The sequence below is a fragment of the Helianthus annuus genome, chromosome 17, assembly GCF_002127325.2.
Source record: "Helianthus annuus cultivar XRQ/B chromosome 17, HanXRQr2.0-SUNRISE, whole genome shotgun sequence".
Classification (NCBI taxonomy): Eukaryota; Viridiplantae; Streptophyta; class Magnoliopsida; order Asterales; family Asteraceae; genus Helianthus; species Helianthus annuus.
The window spans coordinates 76,216,372-76,225,946 of NC_035449.2; the positions used below are offsets into that span (position 1 = coordinate 76,216,372).

At 34.0% G+C, this 9,575-nt stretch overlaps 1 non-coding gene across 1 annotated transcript; it reads right to left on the bottom strand.

Annotated features, from left to right (window-relative positions):
- Positions 1 to 8,711: 8,711 nt before the first annotated feature.
- On the bottom strand, positions 8,712 to 8,818 carry LOC118489436. Its single transcript, XR_004887456.1, has one exon. It is a non-coding gene; the product is annotated as a small nucleolar RNA R71 (small nucleolar RNA).
- Positions 8,819 to 9,575: the final 757 nt, after the last annotated feature.

Genomic DNA, 9,575 nt, shown 5'->3' on the forward strand with positions numbered 1-9,575 from the left:
TACATTGTGGATCAACTGTATCCTCCATAGAAACCTTGTTGACGTCATAGGGTGTGTGTGTGTGTGTGGGACTTTTATCAATAGATATATAGCAGCATTGTAGATGTTCTGGCTTTAGGTCATGTTTGGCAAAGAACATATATACCCGGAATAGATTTCAGTGGAGGTGCACAAAGAACCTAGACCCGGAATACTTGACTCGGAACTGGTTCCTACCCTACCCGAATTGCGGGTACAGACTACAGACCAGTTCCAGCCCCGGCTGAAGAAGGAACTGAACCGGAACCGGGTCCACCTCTATCCAAAAATCTGAAAAAAAACCTGTTAAAAAACCTGAACTTACCCGTAACCGGTTGTTGACTTTGTTGACCAATACCGGACCTGGTTCCTAAGTTTCTGTTCTAAGAAAACCTGTTTTGTGCACCTCTAGATTTCAGAGCATATATATATATATATATATATATATATATATATATATATATATATATATATGCATTCAGAGTGCTTTGATCTCATAATATAAAAATACTTTGACCGTGGGCTGTGAGAAGGGAAAAAGAAACTGCCGCAAGTGAATATAGAGAGAAGGCTCGTCATAGGAGTAGTGCTGACGTGGAGGCGTTTGTCCATCTACTACCGTCTTCTAGTTAACTAGTAACATTTAGGTCTAGCATACGTCTACATATAGGGCTGAGAACGAACACGAACAAGACTTTATTCGTGTTTGTTTGTTAAGAAATATTTGTGTTTACGAGCTGTTCATGAACGCTTACCGAACGAGATTTTGTTTGTTTGTTAAGGAAATAAACTTGTTCCTGTTTTATTAATTTTAGACAACGAACGGAAAAAAAAAAGGTTGAACACAAATGAGCACAAACTAATGTTCATGAACACAAATAGAAATAAGCAAACACGTTACCGAATGTTCACGAACGCTAATGAAGTATTTAAATAAAATATTTGTCGGAATTTTGAGACATTTAAATGTTTTATTTGTCGTAATTTTGAAATATTTAAATAAAATATAAAAACTAAAAACACTAATGAGCTATCCAATACAAATGAACACGTTACCGAATGTTCACGGACATAAATGAACGAACGCGGCCTTTGTTCATAATGAAATTTCTTGTTTGTGTTTGTTTAATAAACAAACGAACATAAACGAACTTTCCGCCGAACAGTTCACGAACTATTTGTCGAATATTTGGTTCGTTTACAGCCCTATCCACATAGGTCTAGTGTAGGTGGGTACCAATTTGGTCGCATCGCATTCACGGCTGAAAACACTTCTCCGTTCCAAATCGATTTTTTTAGAAATAAGAAGTTGGGATATTGACCAAGAAATTTGTTTTGATATACTGTTTATCATCTCTAACCTATAAAGCCTTAAACAGCATTAAGACCATTTATAACAACCTCAAATTGATACTAAGTTTGTAAAATGTGAAGACATAAACGCATGGAAGCTCACAAATCACTAGTGCTGTGTGCAATCATCAACCAAGAAATCTTGTTTTGTTTTTGAGTTTTTGATTCAAGACTACACATAGAGGTGAGTTTTGGTTGACAAGTATCGAGTATGCTTCATACTTAAACTTAGGGTGGAGAGAGTGGTCACCCAAGGGGGAGTGTTTAAACAATTTTCTAGCCAATAATATCATGCCATGTCAAGTTCCCACTTTTACTTCCTATTTTGCACTTAATCAGTGACAATGGTCAAAACATGGAGAGTGGTAAACAATAAAAAAAAGAAGATAAATTTGTGATTGGTTGGAAGGGGTTGAGACCCACAATTAATTCTCTTACCCTCTCACCTCTCTCCTCTTTAAACACTCGGTGAATACTCACCGATCAAGTCCCTCACCGATTGAAGGCCGGCATCCGTTCACCAATCAGTGAACTCCATTCACCGAATGGATCCCCGAGACCACACCGTCCCCCTTTATGAGTCAGATATATATTTTAATGAGCCTAGGGGTTGACTTATAATACAAAGGATTTAAAATAAAGAAGAGTAAAAAGCCACTAGAGAGTGACAAATGTCTTAGGAGAAATCAAGTGGGAGAGGTAATTTTGTCTACAAGAGGAAAAAAATATTCACATGCAAGTCACATGCTATTTTCCCTCCAATTTTTAAACGTCTGTAACTCTTTTATACATCATTTTGTTTTAAAAAAAATCATACCATAAACTCGAGCGTCTTTTTATCTTTAATATGAGTACCAAATTGTTATATTTAAAAAAAAAATCAAAAACCCAGTTGCGTATTACATAATGGACATGACGTAAAACACAATGAGAAAACTCAGTTACGTATTACACCATGGACATAACATAAAACACAATGAGTATCAAACTAAAAACACAATGGAAAGTTGACTAAAAACACAATTGATGACAATAGATAAAAGACACAATGGACATAACGTAAAACACAATGAGTATCAAACTCTCAAACAAAAAACACAATAGAAAGTAAACTAAAAAAACAATTGATGACGACTATTTAAAAGACACAATTAGCAAGAACAAATAAAAGACACAATGGACAACACATTAAAACACAATAGACAACAAACTAATATACAATGAACAAAATATTAAAACACAATGGATATCAGAATAAACACAATAACAAGAACCTATAACACAATATATAGAGCACCCAAATATAACACCATCTTTATTGTGTCATAAATAGTGTTATAAGTTTTGATAAAAACGCAATGTATAGAAGTCCTAGTAAAAGCATAATGAACAAAACTCAATTAAAAGACACAATGATCTGAACCTTTAACACAATGCAAAAAAAAAAAAAAAAAAACCCAGTAAAAATGAAATTTTTTATTTTATTTTTATATAGCAATATTATACTCATATTAAAGATAAAAAAAAAACGCTTGTTATTATGGTGAACCTTTATAAAAAAATGTCGTATGAAAAAGTTATGGACGTCTTAAATTGATGTGGGGAATTGACATATCACATATGCCTTGCATGTGGAGAGAGAAATTAAATAAATGTATGATTCCTTTTATATCCTTCTATTATCTTTTTTTTTTTAAATTAATCTCAACCCTCCAAATATCTTCCTATACTAATAAATGAAAATCTGTTATGGACACGTGTCACTTTCTGGTGTTTTCTCACCTAATTTTCTTATTTATCTCTTATATTAAATAATAATAATAATAATAATAATAATAATAATAATAATAATAACAATAATTTTAAACAAAATATTAGATAAGAATAGATATTTAGATAAGGATATACATTTGTTTTTATAATAATAATAATAATAATAATAATAATAATAATAATAATAATAATCTATCTATACTATATAATAAAAGAAACCATTTTTGGGACACTTTTCATCATATTAGGCCATGTTTTATAGATAAGTATTAGTTTAGTTTAATCTTTTTCTAATTAATTATATATAATCCTCCTACTAAATATTATTCAGTTTAATTTCTAATGAATAATTATTATTTAGTTTAATCTCCTTCTCATTTATAATATTATTTATTTAACTAATAGAGTGAATTATGATTTTGGCCCCTGTGGTTATATCACTTTTACTCTTTTAGCCCAAAAAGAATTTTTAACATCTGAACCCCCAACGTTTTTTTTCTAATCTTTTTGGCCCCTAACGTCTTTTTTCTAACCCTTTTGGCCCCTAACATTTAATGGATGGGGTTAGTGTTAGGGGCCAAAAGGGTTAGAAAAAAAGACTTTGGGGGCTTAGATGTTAAAAAATTCTTTTTTGGCTAAAAGGGTAAAAGTGATATAACCACAGGGGCCAAAATCGTAATTTACTCTAACTAATATTATTTATCATTTATACATTTACGGAGTTTTAAATAATGGGTTAAATGTATTGAGACTTTGTTAAAAAATTTTGCTATAACAAAATAATCTATTTATATCAATATAATTTTTTATCTATTTATATAATAAAACATCAATGTGTGACACATGTCGTTCATTGTAGGTATTTATTTTATGATTTTCTCGCCTCACTTCCAAACTTATCTTATATTAATTAAATAAATAAAAGAATGATGAGCTAATATTAAATTTTATCCTACTTTAAATTTCGAATACCATTCTTCTATTTTTTTAATAACCGAAATTGTAAATTATTAATTTAAAACATTTTAAATAAAACAAATTATTTATCACGAAAACCAAACTTTGTATTAATATATTAAATATTTTTATTTTCACTATACAAAATTACATTTACTAACTTTTTTATTATTAGGTATATAAAATTACATTTATTTAACTCGTGTAATAAATGAGGTTTTTTAAAGATGTATTATTTTATTATTTGGTAAACAATATTACATTTATTCAACCCATGTAATATATGTGGTTTTATAAATATTTTTTTTATTTGGTATATAAAATTACATTAAATCAACCCGTACAATATGGCTCTTATATATATAACTTTTTATTTTTTAATATATAAAATTATATTTATTCAACCCGTGCAATAAAAGAAGTTTTTAAAGATATAATGTTTTATTATTTAGTATATAAATTTATTTACTCAACCCGTGTAATACACGGGGTTATAACCTAGTTAGATTAATAGATCAAAATCCTTCTTACCCTTTTTATTTTTTTCTTTTATATTTGATTCTAATCTGAAATATTAGATCAATGGACCAAAATCCTATTTACCCTTCTTATTTATTTTTGTTTTGTATTTGATCTAATCCTTTAAATATGATATGTTTCTTGAAAAATGATATATGTTTTAGTTTATTATTCTTCACTATTATTTTAAGTACTATCGTAACCAATGTTTTCATAATTACGTTCCAACCACTTTGCTCCACAAGTTGACAAATAACGACCAAAGAGAATGGCTTCTATATACTTTGTATGAACAAGTAGATTCTTTGGTTTTTCTTACTTGTAACTATTGTGCGCAGTGGCGGAATCAGGATTTTTTTTCATTGGGATCCATTTTTTTTGTGTTAGATTTTTTTACAACCAAACATTAAAATTTTCGGGTCGGTCATCGTAGTCGGGTCGGGTCGAGGCTAGAAAATAATGAAACATTTAGTGGACATGAACCCACTATATTATTAAGAACCATTTTTAAGAATCAAGTTATCAAATTGTGGTGATTAATAAGTTGTTTGAAACCAATAGCTACCTAAACAACACAACTACTTCATATAACTTAAAAATTTTGTTTAAGGTTTTTTTTTTTTTTTTTTAACGCCACTATATTTTGAAAGTCTTATTTGGTAATTAAATGTGAAATAAAATTATTCGGAGACATTAAATTTATCATTTTAAAAAAAGCAAATTAGAGGATCAATGGGTGGTTGTGGTGTTTTAAAACACTAGTTTAATTTTGATGGAAAAAGTAAATTAAAAAAAAAAAAGAGATGTAAGACTTGAACTTGAGACCTCTTTGTTGGAACACAAGAAGATTTACCACGATACCATCTTTTCTTTTAATACTAGGGGGTCAAACTAATTTATTTTATGGGGTCCATGAAAAATTTAACATACCGATTTTACTATTTTAAAAAAAATATTGGGGTCCGTGAACCCCGAACCGCATCATGTGGGTCCGCCCCTGATTATGGGACTCTGATTCTATTATATTATATTAAAGTGCAAGAAACGGAAAGTAACCTTTTGTGTATAGAACTAACCGGAGAGCATCCCGTAGTTCTCTCGAATCAGACAACTTTTTTTGTTTTGCAAATCTACAAAATAATCACCATGTAGTTAAACTTTATAAATTGACAAGTTAGCTGTTTTCTTTAGTGTTTCCACTAAATTTATAACTTAAAAACTAAGTTTAATTATCTTGAAAATTGTGTTGAATTAACAAACATTGAAGTGTTTAACTCATTTCATAATTCTTTTCTAACATGTCATTTGGTGATACCTTCTTTAGCCATTAGAGTTTGTATAAAACAAGTTAACTTCAACCTGCGCGTTGCGGCGAAAGGTTTATTATGAATGTGTTTAGTATCACTATATGAGATAAAAAATAATTAGGTTTATATTCAAAATTATTAAAATGTGTATCGGTATTGGGTGACGTCGAAATGGTTTAAACTAAATTAATATCGATACGTGCTGATGTGTGTAAAATGCAACATATAAATTACATCAAATGAGACATAAAACTAACCCTTTTTAAGTACTAATGTTGGAAAAAGAGTGTTTTTGTCTTCCTTTTGTATTTTCAGGATGAAATGAGCTCAAATTCACAAAAGAAGCAAAAAGACAGCTAACTCTAACATAAATACAAGAAAAGAAACAAAAGTAGATTGCCCGACCCCTCAACGGCATCCTCCCAAGCAGAGAAGAGAAAAAAGAAGACTGAACACGCCCTGTGCTCAGCCAGCACGGGGCCGTGCCCAAGAAGCAGCAGAAAAGACAAACCTATAGAAGCTTCTATTGCCCACCACAGGGCCATGTCCAGTGAGCACGGGGGCGTGGCGAAAGTACAGCAGGCGCATTAATTGTAATTGCGAATTACAATTAATGAAGAGAGAGAGTGTCAGACGGGCACGGGGGCGTGTCCAGCGGACACGGGGCCGTGCCCAACCTTCTGTTCAGCCAATAAATAGGAGTGCTTGGTTTCATTTCAACTCATCCCTTGGCACACCACCTCTCTCACACTTCATCCACCACCACCATAACTCCATCATCCACCACCATCATCCATTGTCCATCGTAGAGTGTGTGAGTCGTCTCGGGATCCAAGATTGATAGTAAGAGTTCTTGACAATCAAGGCCATGTTTGCCTAAGTCTCTTACATCACTTGGTGAAAACAAGTGTTTAGTATAATACTTTTTATTTTTTATCTTTTGCACTTTTTATTTGGTTTTGTATTAATGACTTTAATAACTAGTTGCTTATGTTGAAGGTGATCTTTCCTTATCGTTTGTCCGTGGTGTCTTGGCATTATTTTACTGTCTATATAAAATAAAAGATTTTCACCATTCATATCTCCACGGTCTATATGGAGGTATGTTGGCTACCTGGTCGGGGGTTAAGGGAACGGTTTGGTAAGGGGTTTGCCCTTGTTCAGCGTTTAGAGGTCCTGCAAGGGACCTGGGTCAAATTTAGTAGGATCTCCTTCAATGCCCATAGGTATTGGATGGCGGGGATCCAAACTCTTTGACCCCCTCATAAGTTAACTACTATTAATACTATAACCCAGCTATTTAGGACTGTATCCCTGCTGACTCAGACTACTTAGCCGAGGGTAACGTCACCGCCAAAAGCGGGGCCTACCACAATTTGCATTAATAACTTAATTAATTATCTTCCAATAATCCAACCCTTTAGGATTGTATCCTTGCTGACTCAAACTACTGGGTTGAGGGTAACGTCGCCTTCAAAAGAGGGGCCTACTACAATAACTAAGATAATCTCTTAAACAAGTGCAAAAGTGCGAAAATAATCAAAGGTTATACTAATACACGAGTCGGATCCAAGTGATTCATCTTGTCTATCTGTTTTTTATTTTATTTTATTTTTCAGCATTTAGTTAGTTTTTATTTTCTTAGTTTAAAAACCTTTTCTAACATTTTGATTTGATTAGACGTTGAAGATAAACCGGTACTAAAAGCACTTGTGTCCTTGGACGACCTCGGTATCTTACCAACACTATACTACGTCCACGATGGGTGCACTTGCCCATATGTGTGTTTAGTGTTAGTAAATATCGTGTTTTATAAATTTAAAACTTGGCTAAAAGTGTAAAAAGGGCTTAAAATATACATCAAAAATATATCGCACTTCACATGCATCAAGTTTTTGGCGCCGTTGCCGGGGACACAAGGATTTTAAGAAAGTTAGGAATCAACGGCCTAATCATATTTTTAATTTTCTTTTTAATTTTTTTAGGATTTTCTTAGTTTTTCAGCTTCTGCAGAGCTCAGCATGGGCCGTGCCTCGTCGGACACGGGCCGTGCCCAGCATCGATACTGGCAGTTTTTAGTTTTCCAAGTTACAGAAGGCTGATCACGGGGCCGTGTCGGTGCAACACGGGGTCGTGTCCAACTTTCCAGTAACCGGGATCTGGAAAACAATTACTGTAACTCCGACCACGGGCCATGTTCACTGAGCACGGGGCCGTGGTGAACCTTCTGACCAACATTCTTTTCTGTTTTTATTGCAGGACTTGGAACCAGACGCCAATCCTATATAGTGTATGAGCTCCAGTTCTAATAAGGACATAAAAGAACCTCTAGAAGAACCCGAACGCTTTCTCAGAAAAAGATTAAAAGCTAAAAACCAAGAGAAAGTTTCAGGTGATCCACCTCCAATGGCGGACCAACGTACCCTCATGGATTATCTACGACCCACCGTAGGTAACCTAGGCGCCGCTATCAATGCCCCGAATGTTGAAGCTAATAACTTCGAACTTCGGCCGCATTTGATACAAATGCTCCAAAACTCCGCAACCTTCCATGGGCTTGCGGACGAGGATCCCCATCTACATATTACTAATTTCTTAGAAATATGTGATACCTTTCGGATCAATGGAGCATCAAATGACGCCATCCGCCTCCGAATGTTTCCTTTCTCACTAAAAGACCGAGCAAAAGCTTGGCTCAACGCCCTCCCAGCTGGATCGGTAAACACCTGGGATGAACTAGCCCAAAAATTTCTATATAAGTATTTCCCTCCCGCTAAAACGGCTAAATTAATGACTGAAATTAATACATATTCACAAGAGGACGGGGTATCCTTATATGAAACTTGGGAAAGGTTCAAGGAGCTATTACGCAAGTGTCCACATCATGGCCTTGCGATATGGCAACAAGTATCCACTTTCTATAATGGACTGTTGCCACACACAAGGCAGACACTTGATTCTAGCTCCGGGGGACTTTTAGGTAATCGCCGCCTGCATGAAATATATAACCAAATTGAGAAAATTGCTCAAACCAATTTTCAATGGCACACCCCCCGAGGCAATAAATCTATTGCCCCGGGCGCCCATAAGGTTGATGAAAGCACTTCTTTATAAGCCCAAATCGAGGCCCTTTCTTCAAAAATAAAAAAATTAGAAATGACAAAAACAGTCTCAGTTATGGCTTGTGAAGGGTGTGGTGGGCCACATGAAAATTGGAGTTGTATGAAAGAAACGGACGATCAACAAGAATCGGTAAGCTACATTGATAATAGACCTAGGCCGTCGGGTCCTCCAACGGGCACTTACAACCAAGGATGGTGAAACCACCCAAACCTTGGTTGGAGAGAACCCGGCAATAGTAGTAACCAACAAACCCAACGAACAAACTTTCAACAACCAAGAAACGAGTCACAAAATTTCACTCAACAACAAAGTGGACGAGAAAGGCTTGAAGATACTGTATCTCGCCTCATCTCCGATACTGAAAAGAAAAACTCGGAAAGATTTCTACAATTAGAATCAAATTTTAGAAATCAACAAGCTAGTATTCAAAACATAGAAAAACAATTAAATCAAATAGCTCAAAATTTTGCCGAGAGACCACAAGGTGCATTACCTAGCAATACCGAAACAAACCCAAAAGCGCAA